The sequence below is a fragment of the Anomaloglossus baeobatrachus genome, chromosome 2 (assembly GCF_048569485.1).
Source record: "Anomaloglossus baeobatrachus isolate aAnoBae1 chromosome 2, aAnoBae1.hap1, whole genome shotgun sequence".
NCBI lineage: Eukaryota > Metazoa > Chordata > Amphibia > Anura > Aromobatidae > Anomaloglossus > Anomaloglossus baeobatrachus.
The window spans coordinates 629937668-629961372 of record NC_134354.1 but is presented as its reverse complement, the minus strand read 5'-3'; positions in this window follow the sequence as shown (position 1 = coordinate 629961372).

Genomic DNA, 23705 nt, shown 5'->3' with positions numbered 1-23705 from the left:
GTTGGGTGGTCTTTATTTTTGACTAGGTTTAATTTCTTTGTCACTTACCATCCTGGGGTTAAGAAGATAAAGGATTATGCTTTGTTCCAGAGTTTCTTTGGGGGAGGAAGTTCGGATGATTCAGTTCCTATTCTACAAGAAGAGGTAGTCATTTCCACTGTATTCTCAGATCTTGAGGGGGAGGTGCTGAAGGCACAGGGGGATGGCCCTGCTGCCTGCCCTACAGGAAAAATATTTCTGCATTTGTATTTGCATCTTAACATTTTAAGTGAACATCATAACTTGGTTCTTGTAGGTCACCCAGGTAGTAAAGCAACTTTGGACCTGCATTTTTGTCGTTTTAGGTGGCCAAAGTTGCATCAGGATGTTGTTGATTTTGTGTCTACCTGCAATATTTGTGCGTATTCTAAGACTACGCATACTCGTCTGTCCGATTTTCTCCTACTGTTGGTGATTTCTAATAGATCATGGATGCATCTGTGTATGGATTTTATTACTGACCTTCCTCCTGCTGGAAAAACAGTGATTTTAGTGGTGGTTGCCAGGTTTAACAGGATGGCACACTTCATTGTCTTATCTGCCCTATTCTTAATGTTAAAACTTTGGCTCAAATATTTATCAGTGAGATAGTGAAGCTTCACGGGGTAACCTCTGATGTGGTTTCAGATCAGGGGACTAAAGGTACTGTCACACATAACGAGATCGCTAGCGAGATCGCAGCTGAGTCACCGTTTTGGTGACGTAGTTGCGATCCCGTTAGCGATCTCGTTATGTGTGACACCTACCAGCGATCAGGCCCCTGCTGTGAGATCTCTAGTCGTTGCAGAATGGTCCAGGCCATTTTCTTCAAAGGCGATGTCCTGCTGGTCAGGACACATCGCTGTGTTTGACACTGTGTAACAGGGTCACAGTGACTGCTGAGATCGTTATACAGGTCGCTACTGCGATCTGTATTGTTCTGCATCGCTGGTAAGATCTCACTGTGTGACATCTCACCTGCGACCTCCAAGCGACTTATCTGCGATCCCTATCAGGTCGCATCGTTTTTGGGATCGCAGGTAAGTCGTTATGTGTTTAAGGCCACTTCACACATAACGAGATCGTACAACGAGATCGTTACTACGTCACAGTTTCTGTGACGCAAGAACGACTTCAATTGCGATCTCGTCATGTTTGACACGTACCAACGATTCACCCCCTGCTGCGAAATCGCTGATCGATGCCGAACAGCTTGGGCCATTTTTGGCTCGTTGGAGTCCTGCTGGGCTGCATGAATCTGTATGTTTGACACCCTATTTACGATTTCGTTGACGACCTAGATGAGATGCACGAAGGCGTGTTGTTGCGTCCCCGTTTCCACGCCCCTTCTGCGCCCATTGGTTGGCGCTGAGAACAATAGTGTGTAGTTACGTCGCCATTTCCGCGCCCCCTCTCTGCAACGATTGGTTAGCAATGAGAACACTATTGCGCTCTGATTGGGTATCGCTTCATGCTTTGTTCCCTTTTGAGTCTTCTAGGAGCAAACCTGTGACTACACACAGATTCATTCGTGCTTTGTTCCCGCTTGCTTGGTTTTCGGATCAAAGCTGCATCTTCCCTCATTCGTTCCCGAGCGTGTCGCTGTATTACAGATTCATTCGTGCTTTGTTCCCGCTTGCTTGGTTTTCGAATCAAAGCCGCATCTGCACTTGTATATCCCTCATTCGTTCCCGAGCGTGTCGCTGTGAGGATCGAAACTGCGATTATTAATAGATAGCATAGACGGCTGCATTTTCTGGACGTGGTAAGTCATTTTCGTAAAGTCTATGTTACTTGTTCCATGTTTTTGTTATAGTATGGAAAGTATTTGTGTTTATAGATAGTAATTATTTTTGCGGATCATGAAAGTGGTTGGTTGTTATCTGTATACATATTGCCTTTTGTGCGTCCATCGTCCTTTTATGTGTCCTTATCTAGTATTGCTGGTTATTTTGTCTCTCTGCTACAGCCGCCATTTTGTTTCTCTGACACAGTTACAGCCGCCATTTTGTTTCTCTGACACAGTTACAGCCGCCATTTTGTTTCTCTGACACAGTTACAGCCGCCATTTTGTTTCTCTGACACAGTTACAGCCGCCATTTTGTTTCTCTGACACAGTTACAGCCGCCATTTGTTTCTCTGACACAGTTAGAAGTGGTGCACTTCTATGGGGGCGGCCATTTTAGTGTCTCTTTTACACCCCCCCAAAAAATGTGATTGGTTTATAGCAACTTTTCTCATCTTTACATGTTTTTTTGCAGTGTGGACAACATGAACGATATGCAGCGTGTTGTGCTGGGTGCTGCATTGATGTTTGAGGCCGGTCGGCTACGTGAAGTGGAACAGAGGCGTTCCAAACGAAAGCGCCGCATGTGGACCAGAGAGTGGCTGCAGAAGAGGTACAAATACTCCCACATGCAACTGCTAAGAGAGCTGCAGGAAAATAATCCTCAGGATTTCCGCAATTTTCTGCGGATGTCAGAAGAATCATTTAGCCTTTTACTCGAAAGAGTTACGCCAATTATTCAGCGCAAGAATACAGCGATGCGTGCTGCCATCCCGGCAGATGAAAGATTGGCAGTCACGCTGCGTTTCCTGGCCACCGGACGCTCCCTGCAAGACTTACATTTTTCTTCTTCAATTTCAAGGTCCCTGCTCAGCGTTCTTATTCCGGAGACATGTAGAGCAATTTTCCACAGTCTGCGTAACTACATTGAGTTCCCCAAAACTGTGGAGGAATGGCAGAAGATTGCCACCAATTTTGAACACCTTTGGCAGTTCCCAAACTGTGGTGGTGCTTTGGACGGGAAACATGTGCGGATCACTCAACCACTGAACAGCGGCTCGTATTTTTATAACTATAAGGGCTATTTCAGCATCATCCTAATGGCCCTTGTGAATGCCAATTACGAATTTATTGCTGTTGATGTTGGCATGAATGGCCGGGTTTCTGACGGTGGGGTTTTAGAACACACAGGCTTTGGTGAACGTTTGCAAAATGGTGAACTGCATTTGCCCCCCAACTCTGACACTACCGCAAACCTTAACTTTGTATTTGTGGGCGATGAAGCCTTCCCACTTCATCCCAATCTCATGAAACCATTCCCACAGAAAAGTCTAACGGCGGAAAGACAAAGGTTCAATTACAGATTATCAAGGGCACGCAGGGTTGTGGAAAATGCCTTTGGGATAATGGCAAATCGCTTCCGCGTTTTCCACACACCAATTAACCTGAGTCTACCATCAATAGACGCAGTTGTTTTGGCCTGTTGCGCCCTTCACAACTTTCTTCGACGGCGAGATGCTATTACGTACTGTCCAACAGGCTTTGTAGACTCTGATGACTTAAATGGCGAAGTGGTGCTTGGCGAATGGCATTCTGAAGATCCCGCAATCGCAGGACTTCAACCATTGGCGCCCGGCAGAAATACCGATGATGCGAAGGCCTGTCGAGAAAAGTACTGCCAATATTTTAATGGTCCTGGTGCAATTACGTGGCAGCATTAGATAGACTTGTATTGAGCACATTTATTATGCTGAGTTTTATTTTATTGTATTGATTTGTTTTAGAAACTTCCCTTCTTAATTTTAAAATATATGGTTACTTGTATTATGTTCATCACATTTATACTAATTTTAAAATATATGGTTACTTGTATTGTTATGTTCATCACATTTATACTAAAATGTCATTTTTGCAAAATGATTACTTTAATAAACAGTTGTTTTAACTTTCCACAAGATTTGTTTGTCATTCATTCACTATTAAGGGCTACTGTGGGGAGCAGTACCACCATTGCTGCCGTTACATCACCCCCGGAGGCCCCATACAGCAGCGGCGGATTATAAACTACAATCACCCCCACTGAAGCCATGACTCCGGCAACCACTTACGACCCCCAGACTAGTCCGGCCCGGCACCGGGTGTCATCACCGCTATCATTGGGCCTCCTGCTCCGGATCGCACATTGAGAGTGAGCGTAGCGAACAACAGCGTGCCAAAATATGTGCCAAACCAGTTGATTTCAACCACATATTACATATGGGTGCACTAAGAAGAAATTGCACAATATATTTTATGGTGAATTTTATCTTGATACCATAGTAGAAATGCTCAATGGTACGACTAAAATTTGTTTTTGGGTTTAAAAGTAAAATGTTCACTTTTAACTTCAACATTGCTTTTCTTTAGGTAAAACCCTGCAAAGGTTTATTTACTTCCTCAATTTGGCGTCCAGCTGTATGATGAATACATCATTTAGGGCTCTTGTACAATTTTGATTTCCATGTACCAATGCAGTAAAAAAAAAAACACACAAATTATGAATATGAAGCCTTATATATTTTCATTTGGGGTTTTTAAACGGGGACGTTTGTGCGTCCCCGAAACCTTCAAACGACATCTCTTTTTCGATTTTTTATAATTGTATGTGCGCTCGCAGTGTGTGATACCACGACCCCTTGACACAGCATTTGCGTCATGGCGCGATCTAATTTCTGCAGCAAAGATCATTCTGATTTGTTAAAAGTGCGTCGCACTTTCACCTTCAAACATAGCATTTGTAATATTTCACAAATCAACAATCCAGCCATGGCCGAAGATGTAATATCGGCGGCCATTGGCTGGAGCAGGATCAACAACGTCCACCCCAATCTGATTGGAGCTAGCGTTCACGTGACGCTATCCGTCGAATCAGATGTGAAGAGGCGTTACCGCGGGTGACGCAACTGCGTTTGCTACGTAGACACACCAGCGAACAATGGCGGCACGCAGGAGGGCAACAGCTTGGGGAGAGGCGGAGGTCCGGTACCTAATTAGAGAAGTGGATGCTCGCGATTATGATTGCCGTGAGGCGCAAGAGCATCCACTTCTCCATAAGAAAGCGGTATTGCGCAGGATCCAACGTGGGTTGAGGAGGAGATTTCATTTGGAGCGCACCTGCGCCCAGATCCGCAAAAAATTAGCGGATCTGCGGTACCGCTCCAGTGCCCGGATCTCTGCCATACAAGCAGAGTTACAAAACCAAGGTAGGCGCAGATGAGTGTGCCTTGGCAACGTATAATGGTGTTCTTAAATATATATCTATTTATATATATATATATATATATATATATATATATATATATCTATATCTATATCTATCTATCTATATATATATATATATATATATATATATATATATTTATTATAAAAATAAATATATAAATATATAATACATATATAAATAATATATATATCTATATATATATTTTTAAATTAAATATATATATAATTAATATTAATTATATATAAATATAAATATAAGAAAATATACATATATAATAAATATATAGATTTAAATGTATATATTTATGATATATATATCCTTTTACTTAATTAAAATTATATATATATAATCTATTTTATAGATCGATAGATTATATATATATATATAATACATATAAAATATATATATATATATATATATATATATATATATATATAGATATATAGATAAAATTCTAAAAATATATTTAGATATATATAATAATAAAAATAAATATATACATATAATATATATATAAATAATATATATCTATATATAATTATGAAAATATATAATATATTAATTATATATATATATAATTATAAAAATAAATATATTCAGATAATATTTAAATAATAAATATATATATTTTAATGTATATATATATTTATTATATATATATATATTTTTTGTTTTCTTTTAAATCATTAAAAGTATTTATATAATATATCGATCTATGTAATAGATCGATAGATAGATTATATATATATAATATGTAATAGATATATATATAGAGATCTATTGCATTGAACGATAGATAGATTATATATATATATATAATATATATATATAGATTATATATATATATATATATATATATATAATATGTAACAGATCTATATATAGAGATCTATTGCATAGATCGATAGATACACCGACACTTGTGGTACGGGCTAATTACACTGACACTCGGGACACAGGGAAATTACGCAGACAGTAGGCTCTCTACACCAAGATTTCCCATGAACTGACAATCCTCTATCAGCACACAGTTTTCATATGTTCTGATATACCTCTTGTCCTTGGCACCCAGCTTCGCCATGCTTGGCAAAACATCATTCCCTCACCACCCAGCTTTTCCCATATCAGAGAGAGCATGGCAAAGCCGGGTGCTGTGGGTAGTGGGTCTTTTTCCCTCAGCACAAAAAAATTCCATCTCCTGCTTGTATTTTTGTCCCCCCTCATATCTAGTTCTCCATAGAGTTCTCCATATATTATACTGCACCACATAGTCCACAATGTGTTCAAATTCACCCCCATAGTCCTTGTATAAGGTAGGCTACGTAGTCCGCCATATATTTCAATGTACCCCCCACAGTCCTATATGTATCATAACGCAACCACATTAAACTTTATATTTTCTTAAGAACCCCCAGAGGAGCCAGGGGCCGCAGAGGAGGGAGAGCATGTGCCCGAGCCCCCGGTGGATCTACAGCCACCAGAGGAGGAGGAGGAGGAGGAGGAGGAGGAGTACCACCCACAGGGGCCACCGGCCGGATCGCCCCCCAGTAATTTTTTAATATAACATTAACGCCATATAAAGTACAAAACAAAAAGCTGTTGAGTACTATAAAGTGTTTTTTGTTATCATAGATGCTAGTCCAGGCTCCATAAGCGAGTCTGTATCGGACGAGGGGGATAACCGTAAGTCATGAATCTCCTACTTTGTAATAATAAGCAGAAATAAAAATTATGATTTATTAATTTTACCATTCCCTCCATAGGCATACCCACTTTGGCCGAAATAATGTCCTCCCAAAGAAGGATTATGTCGGCCCACAGGAGGCTGATGGCCAGAGTGGAGCGGCATGCGGCGCTGCTGGCCCGTTATGTGGCTGGCCAAGGGGAGGGCAGCAGCAACTAACGTTTTTTTTTTTTTGTTTGTTATTGTATACATATACAATTATACATGTGTTATAAAAAATTTGAAATTGATATCTGCTGTTTGGTATGTCTCATTGCATAAAGCAAGTTAACAGCTATCACCACTCACAAACTCACCACTCACAAACATCATATTACATGTAGGCATCTGTATAGATGCACCAATCCCATTATCCACGAGGGGGTGACTAGGCTTTACTGGTTGTTTGCTGTACATGAGTGTGTGGGTTGTGTGGTGGTATGCCAATGAGGGTGGAGTATGGTACAATCTCTGTAACTACCGTGTTTTGCCAGGGCATCACAACCATATGCTGAATTAAGTAACGCAGGCAGCAAGATTGAACCAACATAAATTTATTATTACAATGAAAATATAACAATCAATTAAAATTAATCTCAAATAACAAAACAACAACAATAACAAAATTTAGTGGCCGTCTTCATATTGGTTGACATATTCTGGCCGGGTGGGAGATGACAGTTGGCTTAAAAATGAATCATTTGAATACCTGGGATAATGTTGGGGGGGAAACTGTGGGGGGGGATACTGTGGGGGGTGGTCAAGCTGCAAGCGTGGTGGATGCATCCTGTTTGGTGTACTTTGCAGGGGCTGGCGAGGAATCCATGTCGAAGAATGATGGGGCTGGTTTAACTTGCATATCGTGTCATTGTCATCAAGTTCTCCTCGGCCTGCCTTTCTTAGGACTTCCAACATCAGTCTTTCGGCTTGCTCCCTCTGTGTGGAATCCAATTTGCAGAGTCTGTCCGATGCAAATGCGGCAAAGCTATCCACTGGAGTGCTTTTTGGCTGTGATAGCAGTTGGGTTGCCAAAGAATAAAATTCAGCCGATGTCACAGGGGTGTTGGCCTTCTTTTTGCGTAACTGTCTTCGCCGCATTTCACCAGAGGGTGCAGGTGCCTCATCCTCCACAATAGGCTCGCTCGATGTGGTGGGGTTCTCATTCACCATATCTGTCTGAGGGTTCTGCGGGAACAGAAAAATAAATGTTAATTAAAAGTCATACATTAATAGTTAGTAAATTTAATTAAAGTGTGACAAAATTGTATTGGAGTGTACTTATCTGAAATGGAAGGGATAACATTTCCAAACTGCACAATAAATCATGGTAACAATAAGTTACTATTTTGTGTTCCTCAATGGCATGTACATAAAAAGTTTGAATACTATGTAACGTGAAGCAAATAAGGTACTTACATCTACAACAGCGGAGGTGTTGTCATCGATCGGGATGTCATCGTTTTCAATGTCTGCTTCCAGGTCTACGTTTCTTTGGTAGGAGCTTTCCATCATTCGTGGTAGCTCCTGGTCCCTTGTGAATTCCAGGAGATTGAAATACCACAAGGGAGAAACATATACCTGGTCAGTGCCGGCCCCTGACTTTTTTGATTTGTCCACCTTATTTGCTTCTTTCTTATATACAGTCCTCAAGCCTTGTATCTTCTTTTTTACTACTTTGACATCCACCGCCTCGCCTCCACTGTGTTTTTTAAAAAGCTCCACCAGTTGGGCATAGGCGGCTTGTTTTTTTAGTCTGTCTGAATATTCTGTGGATTTGATTCTCCACAAGCAGGACAGTGATTTATACAAATCCAGCAGCTCACGCACAAAGTCTTCTTTGTTATAATAAGCCATCTGAAATAAAGAATAAAAAATTTATATGTAAACATAAAAGAAGTTGCAATAAACCGATCACAATTTTTGGTTATGGTGTGGCAGAGACTAAAATGGCCGCCCCCTATGTGTGGCAGAAACACAAAATGGCGGCTGTAGCTGAGAGACAAAAGATGAAAAAAATCCAGCACTCAAAGCATTCAACTGAAATTGTTTTATATTTTATTCATGGATCTGTGTAATTATTAAAGACGTTTCGGTCATCCGACCTTCATCAGTTTACACAGAAAAGGTTCTGTAGACAGTATGTGACATTGACTGCAGACCGGGACGGGCAGCTTTTTCCTCTGGTCCAGCTTTTTCATATATTTCTACAGAACCTTTTCTGTGTAAACTGATGAAGGTCGGATGACCGAAACGTCTTTAATAATTACAGAGATCCATGAATAAAATATAAAACAATTTCAGTTAAATGCTTTGAGTGCTGGATTTTTTTCATTTTTTGATCTGGGGTGGGACCCTATCCAAGCACCAGCGACTATAGAAGGAGTGCCACATTTCTGTATTTTATTTAATGAGAGACAAAAGAGCCAGCAATGCTAGGATAGGACACATTACAAACAGCACTATGGAGAGACCCCTCTTTAAAAGGCATTATACACGCTCAGATAAAAGCCAGCAACTTTAATTAAATCACATAATAAATATTAACATATATCTAACAGCAATCAACTCACATAATAAATATTAACATATATCTTAACAGCAAGAACATTATTCAAAAAAAAAGCCCCCCCCCCCCCCAACAAGAAAAAAGACCTACCTTTTCAAAGAAGTGTATATCAATGTAGAATCCAAGCGGAATCGCAAATACGATCTCACCGACACTCGAGAGCACTGCAAGGATACTCCAGGTGCAACTGCGGCTTCGATCCGAAAAACACACCAACAAAGCGACCGGGTACAATGGACGAAGGAATCAGGGTGGAGACGCAGGTTCTATCTCAAAGCAAAGCGCAAAAGAAGTGACAAAGGGTGGACGCGATCCAAAATTTAACCGCTAGATACGCCCCCTGCATGCCCAATCAGAACGCAGTATTGGCCGCCAATGAAAGCGGAGGGGGGTATGCAAAAGGCGACGCAAATGTGACTCCATAATGGGATTGGAATCGTTAACATAGTAGCTGTGTGACAGGGTCCTTATCAATCAGAGCGGAGGGGGTGGAAAAGGCGACGCCCGCCCGGCCGCCCAATCAGAACACAGTATTGGCCGCCAAAGAAAGCGGAGGGGGGTATGGAAAAGGCGACGCAAATGCACGCCTACGTGACTCACTGCATAATGGGATTGGAATCGTTAACATGACAGGGTCCTTATCAATCAGAGCGGAGGGGGTGGAAAAAGCGACGCCCGCCCGGCCGCCCAATCAGAACGCAGTATTGGCCGCCAATGAAAGCGGAAAAGGTGACACAAATGCACGCCTACGTGACTCACTGCATTTTACTACGCCCCTAATGGGATTGGAATCGTTAACATAGTAGCTGTGTGACAGGGTCCCAGCGATTTGAAAGATCGTTATACGGGACGCATGCTCGTTCATAAACTCGTTATGTGTGACACCCAACATGCGATTTCAACAACGACTCATAAACGATCCAGAAAGTGTGACGTAGTAGCGATCTCGTTCACGATCTCGTTATGTGTGACTGGAGTTTGTATCTAACATTTTGGAGGGCTTTTTGTTCTCATCTGGAGTTGCATTTATCTTTTTCCTCAGCCTTTCATCCTCAATTGAATGATAAGACTGAATGCTTAAATCAAAGTTTACAGACTTACATAGTTACAGAGCTACATAGGTTGAAAAAAGTCCATCTAGTTCAACCTTCCTTCACCAATTATCTATATTTTGCTAAATTATTTATAACCAACAATATTGTGTGTACTGCGGAAATCATCCAGTGTTTTTTTTTTTTTTTACAGTTGTTATAGTGTCTGCTATTACTACCTCTTGTGGTAGGGCATTCCACAATCTGACTGCTCTAACTGTAAAGAACCTTTTCCTATTTAACTGCCGGAATTGCCTTTCTTCCACTCGCAGTGAGTGCCCGCTGGTCCTTAGTATTGTCTTTGGAAGGAATAAGTCATGTGCCAGTCCTTTATATTGACCATACATGTATTTATACATATATATGAGATCTCCTATGAGATGTCTTTTTTTAAGCTAAACAAATCCAACTTTTCCAACCTCTCATCATATTGGAAGCCTTCCATTCCTTGCAATAATTTAGTTGCCCACCTTTGAACTGACTCTGACGTCTACATATCCTTTTAAAATGTGGAGCCCAAAACTGGATCTCATATTGCAGATGTGGCCTTACAAGTGATTTATGGAGGGGTAACAATAAATTGGGAGCACTGATTCTAATCTCTCTGTTTATACTCCCTAAAATCTTATTTGCTTTTGCAGCTAACAAACAGTTAACTTGTAACCAGAATACCCAAGTCTTTCTCCTGTTTTGTAGTCCTGAGTTTACTTCCATTTAATGTATACACAGCTATAGGATTACTCTGTCCTAGGTGCATTACTCTACATTTATCAACATTAAATCTCATTTGCAAAGTGTCTGCCCATTCTGACATCTTATCTAGATCGTTTTGTAATATTGTACTATCAAGTTCTTTTTTTATATCCTAAATAGTTTGGTGTCATCAGCAAAGACTGACACTTTACTATCAATCCCATCCTCAAGGTCATTAATAAAGAGATTAAAAAGAATGGGTCCTAGCACAGATCCCTGCGGCACCCCACTGCTGACTATAGCCCATTTAGAGAATGTACCATTTCTGATTACTCTTTGTTTCCTGTCTTTTAGTCAATTCCTTACCCATCTGCTTTTCCCTAGTCCTTGCTTCTGGAGCTTCAATGCAAAACTGCTATGTGGCACAGTATCAAATGCCTTTGCAAAGTCCAAATAAATCACATCAGCTGCATTACCAGTATCCAGATTTGCACTTACCTACTCACAGAAACCCAACATGTTGATTAGACATGACTTATCTTTCATAAATCCATGCTGGTTATCAGTTATTATATTCTCTCTAATATACCGTTGCATGTCATCTCTTAAAAAGCCCTCAAAAGCCTTGCACACCACTGATGTCAGTCTTACCAGACAGTAGTTGTTAGGGGGGGCTGTCTGATAATAACCTAAAGGAGTATCAGACAGTCAGGGTCCACCGTGCAAAGACTCTGCTGCAGACTATGGCAGAGTGCAATACCTCTGTTAACTCACAGAAGGATATAATAAGGAAGTAAAGCAATTCCTCCCTTACTTGGAGGGTGTGTGGAATGATCTCTGTTAATAATCACAGAGACAAAGGCAATGTGTGCGAAATGGCACCTACCTAGGTCCGCTCTTCTAGTGGTGCAAAAGAGACGAACAGCAGCGTAAGCCGCACAAAGCTCCTACCTGCGTTCGCTCCACTAGCGTGCGAGGACACGAACCACTAGATATGGCACCTGCCTAGGTCCGCTCTTCTAGTGGTGCAAAAGAGACGAACAGCAGCGTAAGACGCACAAAGCTCCTACCTCTGTTCGCTCCCCTAGTGTGCGAGGATACGAACAACTGCCAGACGCAGTATAATGAACGTTACCCTAGCGGCAACGTCCACCTACGAGTCGAACCACAAGGCCCAGCCAGACCATGTGCCTCAGGCACCTGCCTATGTCCGCTCCCCTAAGAGGTAAGGATACGGACAGCAGCCGAAGCTGTAAGGTATAAGAACGCTACCCTGCCGGTAGCGCTCACCTAGCATAGACAGAGGAATGCCTAGAGGAACGCGCACAGAGCGTCTACTCTTATGCATGAACCAAGAGGACTGAGCGCCATGCGGCGTGTGTCAGGGTCTTATATAGACTCTGTGCCTCATCCAAGATGGAGGACACCAGAGCCAATCCGCTGCCAGAACGACAGGAGTGACGTCATGCTGGCCTATCACCGAGCAAGGCGTCACAAGCACATGACCAGCGACCAATCGGCATAGAAGGTGTCAGAGACATATGACGTCATGTCAGCGATGATGTCACCCGCACATGTGCAATGGCTCCAAGATAGGACTTAGCCTCCGGCGCTCGCACATGTGCAGTAGCAAGAAATCTGAACTTAGTCTCCAGCGCTCGCACATGTGCAGTAGCAAGAAATCTGGACTTAGTCTCCAGCGCTCGCACATGTGCAGTAGCAAGAAATCTGGACATAGTCTCCAGTGCTCGCAGCAACCGTAACAGTAGTTGCCTGGATCCACAATCTTACCTTTCTTAAATATCGGTACCACGTTAGCCAGCCAGTCTCCAATCCTGAGGTACCAACCCTGTTACAAGAGAGTCTAAGAAAATAAGATACAGCCATATGTCAATTACTGATCTCAATTCTCTCAATACCTGTGGATGAATGCCATCTGGCTCAGATGATTTGTCAATGTTTAATTTACTCAGATGCAGGCGTACTTCTTCTTATGTTAAATTAGTTTTATTCGGGGGGAAGTTGATTTTTACCTTGTTGAATCCCTGGAACAGTCCTTTCCTTGATGAACACCAATGTAAAGTGCCGTTTAATATCTCATCCTTTTCTTTGTCTTCTATAATTATCCTATTATACTGTAATATTTTATGGGGCTGATACCATCCTTTTTTTTACCTTTTGGCATTGATGTATTTATTAAGAAATTCGGAGTTTATTTTAATGTCTTTGGCGATTTTTGTTTCAGTAGTTAATTTTGCTAGCTTCATTTCTTGTTTTACATTTCCTATTGAGAATTTTATACTCCTGAAATGCTATTTCTGTATTCTCAGCCTTCAATATTTTGAATACCCTTTGTTTTATTATACTTTGTACTGTCTTATTTATCCATAGTGGTTTCTTTTTAATCCACAACATTTTACCAGAGAGTGTAAGTTTTTTACAGCACGTTAGTAGTATATCCTTAAACGTGCCCCATTTTTGTTCGGTATCCCCAGTTACCATGACATTGTCCCAATTTACATAACTAAAGCCTGCTTTACACCTTACAATTAGGTCTGCGATCTCGTATGCGATGTGACACGCCCAGGTTGCATATGCGATCTAATGAGATTGCACATTGGTCGTTCATTTGCTGTCACATGAGCGTTAGTAGTCTATGTTAAATTGATCAATTTTGTGTGCGATCCTTTATATCATGTGTTCTGTGACGTATGCATTGGGCACCCTTTTTTTTTTTTAATTTATTGACTTGCCAAGCGTGTGTAATGTGTAGGGGTGCGTTTTTACTATGTAATCTGCCGTTCAGCTCTGCTACATGGCCGCTGACAGCAGACACAGACAGCCATGTAGCAGCGGTGAATGGCAGATAACAGCAGGCACAGACAGAGCCGCACTGTCAGAATGAACTCGGGTGAACCTCACCCGACTTCATTGTCATGCTGCGGCTCTGTCTGTGTCGCGTCCCGATTAGCGGTCACCAGTGAAGACTCACCGGTGACCGCTAATCTCCTGAGTAAGTGAATTGAGCAGCCCTCTCTCATATACTAACCGATCCCCGATCCCCGGCTCTGCACGGCATTCACACTGCTCCGGCGGCTTTTACTGTTTTGAAAAAGCCGGCCGCCCATTAAACAATCTCGTATTCCCTGCTTTCCCCGCCCACCGGCACCTATGATTGGTTACAGTGAGAAACGCCCCCACGCTGAGTGACAGGTGTCACACTGCACCCAATCACAGCAGCCGGTGGGCGTGTCTATACTGTGTAGTGAAATAAATAATTAAATAATTAAAAAAAACGGCGTGCGGTTCCCCCCAATTTTAATACCAGCCAGATAAAGCCATACGGCTGAAGGCTGGTATTCTCAGGATGGGGAGCTCCACGTTATGGGGAGCCCCCCACCCTAACAATATCAGCCAACAGCCGCCCAGAATTGCCGCATACATTATATGCGGCAGTTCTGGGACTGTACCCGGCTCTTCCCGATTTGCCCTGGTGCCGTTGGCAAATCGGGGTAATAAGGAGTTATTGGCAGCCCATAGCTGCCAATAAGTCCTAGATTAATCATATCAGGCGTCTATGAGACACCTTCCATGATTAATCTGTAAATTACAGTAAATAAACACACACGGCCGAAAAAATCCTTTATTGGAAATAAAAAACACACACACATTCCCTGGTTCACCACTTTAATCAGCCCCAAAAAGCCCTCCTTGTCCGGCGTAATCCAGGATGCTCCAGCGTCGCTTCCAGCGCTGCTGCATGGAGGTGACCGGAGCAGCAGCAGACACCGCCGCTCCGGTCACCTCCACGCAGGTAATGAAGACAGCCGCGCGATCAGCTGATCTGTCACTGAGGTTACCCGCTGTCACTGGATCCAGCGGTGGCCGCGGGTAACCTCAGTGACAGATCAGCTGATCGCGCTACTCACCGCTGCTCCGGTCAGCTCCAGTCAGCAACTGAGGTGAGTAGCGCGATCAGCTGAGCTGTCACTGAGGTTACCCGCGGCCACCGCTGGATCCAGTGACAGCGGGTAACCTCAGTGACAGCTCAGCTGATCGCCGGCTGTCTTCATTAGCTGCGTGGAGGTGACCGGAGCGGCTGTGTCTGCTGCAGCTCCGGTCACCTCCATGCAGCAGCGCTGGAAGCGACGCTGGAGCATCCTGGATTACGCCGGACAAGGAGGGCTTTTTGGGGCTGATTAAAGTGGTGAACCAGGGAATGTGTGTGTGTTTTTTATTTCCAATAAAGGATTTTTTCGGCCGTGTGTGTTTATTTACTGTAATTTACAGATTAATCATGGAAGGTGTCTCATAGACGCCTGACATGATTAATCTAGGACTTATTGGCAGCTATGGGCTGCCAATAACTCCTTATTACCCCGATTTGCCAACGGCACCAGGGCAAATCGGGAAGAGCCGGGTACAGTCCCAGAACTGCCGCATATAATGTATGCGGCAATTCTGGGCGGCTGTTGGCTGATATTGTTAGGGTGGGGGGCTCCCCATAACGTGGAGCTCCCCATCCTGAGAATACCAGCCTTCAGCCGTATGGCTTTATCTGGCTGGTATTAAAATTGGGGGGAACCGCACGCCGTTTTTTTTAATTATTTAATTATTTATTTCACTACACAGTATAGACACGCCCACCGGCTGCTGTGATTGGGTGCAGTGTGACACCTGTCACTCAGCGTGGGGGCGTGTCTCACTGTAACCAATCATAGGCGCCGGTGGGCGGGGAAAGCAGGGAATACGAGATTGTTTAATGGGCGGCCGGCTTTTTCAAAACAGTAAAAGCCGCCGGAGCAGTGTGAATGCCGTGCAGCGCCGGGGATCGGGGATCGGTGAGTATATGAGAGAGGGGGATAGACTGACATGGACAGAGAGAGAGGGACAGAGATAGTGACGGACTGACAGAGATTAGTGCATGACAGACATTGTGAGGCGCTTCAGAACGCAGCTTTTCAGCTGCGCTCTGAAGCAGACCTTTTTTAAGCTGCGGTGCAGAGCGCACACCTGCGCACATAGCATCAGACATCAAAATCGTATGAGGGATGTCACACGTTACAATTGACTAGTTTCGTACTACTAAACGTCCAATGTATGAGGAATAAACGACGTGTATGCGATCACCGTATTTTCGTTCAATATCGATCGCATGTAGGTTTCACACACAAATACATCACGAACGATGCCGGATGTGCGTCACTTACAACTTGACCCCGACGACGGATTGAAAGATTTATTGAAGTGTGTAAAGCAGGCTTTAGCTCTTCCCTTAATGTGTTGAAATCAGCTTTCCTAAAATTCCAGGTTTTAACAATTCCCCTTTCAAATGTTCTATTAAATATTACATTGCAAATTACTATTGTGACGCCCTGGGCAAGCCAGGGGTCACAGGTCATTACACCACCACACCCTACACCCCAGTTAGGAACACCAAAGCTAACCCAAAATCCTTGTTGCCTTCCTCCAGGGGCTGATGTTCACACCAGGGGGTGGGCCAGGCGGTTGGATCCGCCCACCGAGGAGTTCACAGCCCTGGAGGCGGGAGGAACCAGGCAGTTTAGCTCAGGCAGAGCTTGAGTGAGGAACAGAGATCAGTTAGGGAAGTGAAGGAGTAAACAGCTAAGATGAGTTAAGGAAGTGAAAGTAGAAGGAAGTGAAGTGGTAGAGGAGAAAAGGAGTAAAAGTGACAGTAAGACAGCCTGAAGCTGGTCCAGGTGTGTGCCCCGGACTGAGACAGCAAGGTCAGCAGACGGCGGTGATTGTCCGCAGGGGTGACTGCTCGGGAGTTCCTGAAAGGACCGTGGATGGGTGGTGACCCGGCGGTCTGGAGCAGTGTGCAAAGAACAGTCAGCACCAGGGCAGGGGCCTCTCGGACCCCGGCAAGGCTAGGAGTCGCCATAATTTGCCAAATCCGTCAGTGAAGGGGACGTCTGTCTCCAAACAACCAAGTCCCGATTGAAGGCAACAGTCCAACCATTAAGGAGGAACACCGCCACCGCCAGGGCACCAGTTTCTAAGGGCCAGCGCCTGCGGGCAAAGAGTAGAGCTCCTCCAGTCCAGATTGAAGCCGGGGAGCGGGTTACCGGTGGGAACCCATCGAGACCATCAACAACATTAGGTGTAGGAAAAGGGACATCACCGTAACCTACTGGGGAAAGCAAGTGCAGCCGTCCGTGGGAACCGTCTTTCCAGCCGTGTGTTTTACCGAGAACTGTATCAACGTCTCAGGCTGAGTGAGTACCACAGTGCCGCAAGGCACAGCGCTGCCCCCGCGTCCCTGCGCCCACCAAGCCCTGCATCTTTCACCTCATCACCGGGCCCCGGGATCACCAACCCCTACCCACGGAGGGGCAACACAACAACTTGCTGCTTCACACCATCACTCCCGGGATCCCCACACCGAGCAGCGGTGGTGCCAACAAATCACCACAACCGTGGGTGGCGTCACGGACAATAGACTATATCCCAAAACCCAATCCCCTTTCACTCACGGGCGAGGAGCGCCGCTCGAGAACCCCCGGGATCCGGCCCACCGCTCGAGCCACCACTGAGCAGCAGCAGTCGGACCCGAGCAGAGGGGTGAGCGCAGTGCTGACACCCTCCTCCCCGCCCGCGACAACTTGGCGTCACGAACAGGATCTTACCGCTCTGCCGTTGGGTAGAGGTGCGCCTTGTGACCGCCGGAGGTATCCGGCTGGAAAATTTCAGAAGTCGCCATCTTTGGCGCGAAAAGTTCCCGCTCGAGCGTCTTCTCGAGTAGCAGAGGCGCGAAGGCCAAAACTCCGCCCCAATAGAGGAGAGGCTGGAAAGAGCTAAGGGGGACGGAAACAAGATGTCTGCGCCCGACGGAGCCGCTGGAGGAGCGGCGGTCGCAGCCGCAGTGGCACCCGCGGATGGGAATGGGCCTGCCCAGGCCCCGGTTGCGCTAGCGGGAGGTGCCGCGGCCCCCGCACTCGCTCAGGTGATGCCGTTCTCCTTGCCCTATGCGCCCGGAGCTACCTGGCTACCGCAGTATTACGGGAAACCTGATGCTTTACAGGTCTTCCGGAAAAAGCTTAACCCGTTGCTAGAACTGTACTCCCTGACCGATAAGCAACGTGCGGCGGTAGTGCTGGGCCAGTTAACCGGTGCGGCTGAGCAGGAGGCGGAGACCTTGGCCGAGGGGGACCGGCTCTCTGTAGCCACCATCTTTGAGAAGCTACAGACTGCCTTTGAGACCCGGACTGAAGCTGAGCTGAGGATGCAGTTTTACCAGTGCCGGCCACGGGCTGTGGATAGCATTCGGGACTATGCTCTACGTCTGCAGACCGCCCTCCACACGCTAAAGCGGGTGAACCCTATCAATGAGGCGGATAGCAACAAGATGTTAGTAGAGCAATTTGTGCAGGGGATGAGATCCCCTGAGGATCGCAAACAACTCCGGCTGTGGGCCCTAAAACACCCTGATGTGGACTTTGCTGTGTTAAAGGAACGGGCCATTAAAGCACTACAGCCCCCAGCTGCAGAGGTCCTGGAGCCAGCCCCGTGGCCCGTCGAGACGGCCCCCGTTGTGGCGGCCCCTGCCCTACCAACCTCTCCAATACCTGCAGCCCCAAGCAGCACAGTGGAAGAACTGGCAGCCCAGGTCCGTCGCATGGACGGAGACCTCGCCAAGATCCTTGCTGCACTACAACCTTTGACCAGATCTCAGCCTCCAGCACAGATACAGCTTGCTGACAGCCCCGAGGATGTTCCCTGGATGCAGCGGAGAAGTGCTAATAACCCGCGGAGCAGACCTTCAATCTGCTACAAGTGCCGTAAGCCTGGTCATTACTTCCGACAGTGCCCGTTAAACGAGCAACCCCTGGGGCCCCGGGCCAATCCTCAGGAGTAGAACATCGTGGCCCCCCGGACTGGCGGGACCGATATATCGGGGCCCGCCCCATCATCCCCGTGGCTGTGGACGGCATACCAGTGATGGCTCTCTTGGACACTGGATCCCAGGTAACCACCATACCATACACGTTGTACCAGCGGTATTGGGGAATAGACGAGCTGGCACCCCCAGATACTAGTATAACTCTAATTGCTGCTAATGGACTCCCATTGACCCAGGTGGGGTATAAACAAGTGGCTATGACAGTGGGGCAAGCTGAACTGCAACACCAGGGTATGATTGTGATCATGAATGAACCCAGTGATCATAACCCGAAGATAGTGCTAGGAACCAATGTGATGGAACACTGCATGGCTGATGTGTTGACCCTATTGCAACAGCTAGCCGCCACAGCGGCGGGAAGCCGGCAGAGAGCCGTGCAGCGTGAGATCCGAGCCCTGATGTACCGCCAGCATGTAAGCTCAACAGGAGGGGAGATTGGTGGAGTGAGAGTGATGGATGCTGCTCCATTGACTGTGCCCCCTAGGAGTGAGATGATGATTTGGTGTAGGGCAGCAGTAGGGCCTCAGGGGCGTGACTACCCTGCCATGATGGAGCCCATACCCTCTGAGCACTGGCCCACTGTAATGGCCGCCCGAGGGGTGGTGGATGTAAAGAAGGGAAGAGTGCCTGTGAGGGTGTTGAACTGTGGGGAGGAAGAAGTCAGGCTTCCCCGGTATGCCACCATTGCCAAGCTGCTCACCCTGGATCCCCACACCATCCACGAAGCCAGTCCCACAGTCTCCCCACCTATCACCAGCACTTCCCCGCCTCAAGGGGTGGTAAAGGAGTGGCACCAACAGCTACACATGGGCACTGACGATACTCCTACACATCACAAAGCAGGGGTGTACAGGGTGGTACAGGAGTATGAACAGGTTTTCAGTAAACATCCACTAGACTTTGGGCAGATCAAAGGGGTCCAACACCACATCCCCACCGGTGAACACCCCCCTATCAAAGAGAGGTACAGGCCTATTCCCCCTGCACATTACCAGTGTGCCAAAGATATGTTGAGGAATATGAAGGAGGCAGGGGTTATTCGGGACAGCTGTAGTCCCTGGGCCGCTCCGTTGGTACTGGTCAAGAAGAAGGATGGTACCATGCGGATGTGTGTGGACTACCGGAAGATTAATCAGATAACCCATAAAGATGCCTACCCACTGCCTCATATTGAAGAGTCTTTGGCCGCACTGAGAACTGCAAATTACTTCTCTACCCTTGACCTCACCAGTGGGTACTGGCAAGTGGCCGTGGCCCCGGAAGACCGGGAGAAAACCGCCTTCACCACCCCGATGGGGCTCTGTGAATTCAATAGTATGCCGTTCGGGCTGTGCAACGCCCCAGGAACCTTCCAACGGCTGATGGAGTGCTGTCTGGGACACCTAAATTTTGAGACCGTCCTATTGTACTTGGATGACGTGATTGTTTACTCCCAAACGTATGAAGCCCTTGTATGAAGTCCCTTGCCAAATACGGGATGAAATTGAAGCCTTCTAAGTGTCACCTGCTGAAACCCAGAGTGCAATACCTGGGGCACGTGGTAAGTGCAGAAGGTGTCGCCCCCGACCCTGAGAAGATCACTGCCATCCAGGGCTGGCCGAGACCAACCACAGTGAGGGAAGTAAGGCAGTTTCTGGGTCTGGTGGGGTACTACCGGCGCTTTATCAAAGGGTACACGAAGATGGCTGCCCCCATGCAAGATCTCCTCGTGGGACAGACCAAAGGTGGTAGGCCCCTAGGGGCCCCACTGGTGTGGGAAGAAAAGCATGAAGAATCCTCCGGCCAGCTGAAAACGGCCTTGACTGGGGAAGAGGTCCTAGCGTATCCTGACTATGGCTGCCCATTCATCCTCTATACCGACGCCAGCAATGTGGGACTGGGAGCAGTCCTGTCCCAGGTCCAGGATGGGAAGGAGAAAGTGATTGCTTATGCTAGCCGGAAGCTTAGGCCAACTGAAAGGAACCCCGAGAACAACAGCTCCTTCAAGCTCGAGCTCCTGGCATTGGTATGGGCTATCACAGAGCGGTTCCGCCACTACTTGGCTGCAGCAAAATTCACCGCTTTCACGGACAACAATCCATTGACCCACCTGGACACGGCCAAGCTGGGCGCATTGGAGCAGCGGTGGGTGGCCCGGCTAGCCAACTACGACTTTACCATCAAGTACCGAGCTGGTCGTGGCAACATTAATGCTGATGCACTCTCCCGAATGCCCCATTTGTCAGAAGAAGGGGGCGAGGATGATGACCTCGAGGAGATTGAGTTGCCTGCATTTCACCAGCCACCAACTGAGAAGGTACAAATACACCAACAACGGGTGGATCTGGACCCACGGCCCAGTGAAGAGTGGCAGGAAGCTCAAAACCAGGCGCCGGCTGTCCGCCTCGTCAAGACCCTGGTGGAACAAGGTACTGTTGGAATGGACCCTGCCGCTCCAGCTGAAGCCCAGCGCTTGTGGAAGGAATGGAAACGGCTTTATCTACATCAAGGGAAGCTGTACCGTGAGCTGATCAACCCGAAGACCCATGAGAAAATGTGCCAGTTGGTTATTCCCCAAGCTGATGTGGCTACTGTTTTGCGGGCATACCATGATGGTGCCGGACACTTCGGGTGGAAGAAGCTGGAGATGCTGTTGAGAGAGCGGTTCTACTGGAGTGGGATGCGGGAGTCGGTAGAGGCCTGGTGCCGAGAGTGTGGTCCTTGCACGCTGAGAAGGAAGGACGAGACCAGCCAGAGGGCGCCCCTACACCCAATCATCACACATCAACCGCTGGAACTGGTCGCCCTAGACCATGTCAAGCTCACCCCCAGCAGAAGTGGGTACGCCTACGCGTTGACCATCGTAGACCACTATTCAAGATTCATGGTGGTTGTCCCCATCAAGGACCTAACTGGTCGAACTGCTGCTCGAGCGTTCCAGGCTTATTTCTGCCGCCCACACGGATATCCAGAAAAAGTGCTTACTGACCAAGGCCCGGCTTTTGAAGCGGAGGTGTTCCTCGAGTTCTGCCAGTTGTACGGCTGTAAGAAGATCCGGACCACCCCTTACCATGCCCAGACCAACGGCATGTGTGAGAAGATGAACCACTTGGTCCTGGGACTCCTCAAGACGTTACCGCTGGAAGAGCGGAACCTGTGGCCGGAGAAGCTACCCGACTTGGTCGATATGTACAACAATATCCCGTCCAGCTCGACAAAGTGCACCACAGCATACCTGATGAGGGCTCGTCCCGGCCGCCTGCCGGTGGACCTAGAGATAGGGTTGGAGCCCCCAGAAGCACTCCCTTCGACGGCTGAATGGGAAACTCGGCGGAGAGCACAATACCGGCAGATTCAGGAGTATGTGGAGAAGAATCTAAGTCGAAGTCGAGAACAGCACGAGCAGCGATTCAACCAGAAAGCGTCTGCGAGCCCTTTCCAGCCGGGAGATGTGGTGTTAAAACGGAAGAGGAAGACCCACAAGCTGGATGATCAATGGGAACCGATCCCATACGTCATACAACCCACAGGGTGGGAAGATGGGAAGGCCTACCAGATCAGTCGTGACCAAGGGGGCACTTTGGCCACGGTTTCCCGGGACCATCTGAAAAGGTGCCCACCAGCATTGAGGGCAATGGCTGACGTACCAGTTCCTCCACCAGCAGAGAAGGCAAAAGAGGTGATCCACACTGTTGTGGGTGACTTCCCAGCAGACTGGCCTACACAGAACGGCGCGGTGATTCTACCAGTGATACTGTTCCCACAACCTGTGGATGAAGAAGTGGTGGAAGCGGTCAACCGTGAGCCAGAACCAGTGCCAGTGCCCAGGGATGAATCTGTGCCCAGCTCCCCTATGCCTCCGCCTGCCCCAACCGATAGCCGGGAGGAGGAACCGATTGTTCCCTCTGCCCCACTGCCTAGCCACACTGACACCGGACCCCGAAGGTCCACCCGTCCCAACCTAGGTAGACCCCCACTTAGGTACAGGGAGACTGTCCTTTAAAGAGGGGGGTCAGGAAGTCTGTGTGAATTCATGTTTAAAAGTGTTTGAAAGTTTGAAAAGTTTGTTGAAAAATGATAAGCAATGATTACCGAACAGTAACCTGATTGACCGTGATTTGGAAAACCGGCCGTTGCCGGCACCGTTGTCCCCGTGGGGACCGTTTAAAAAGTTTGTATGGAGGACTTTCCATGGACCAGCCCGTGAACTTGCAGGGCAACCACAAACGTTAGTGGCTTGTAAATAAGTTGTTTACCGTTACCGTTTCCGCATTGCCGCCTCCGGAGAGGCAGGTTGGAGGGAGGGCCCTCAGCAGAGCAGGCTGGGGCCCAGCCACCAAAGGAACCGGTGGCTACCCTCTGGAGGGGAAGGACAGATCCCGCTCGGGTAACGTGTGCTGGACTTGGGGACAAGGGGTGCTGCCTGGGTTTTAGGGGCAGCATCAGGGCCAGGTTGATTGGGTGGGAGAGAGCGGAAACCGTAACCGTGAACCGTTTTGCAACGTTTAAGTAAAGTGCCTCCCGTTATGGGAAGAAGTAATAAAAATGTATATATGTTACTGTTTTACTTTTATATATTTTCAGAAAAATAAAACCGGTGTTGGACGGGCAGCCCGCGGACGGTCTGCATTTTGCTAAGGGGGAATGTGACGCCCTGGGCAAG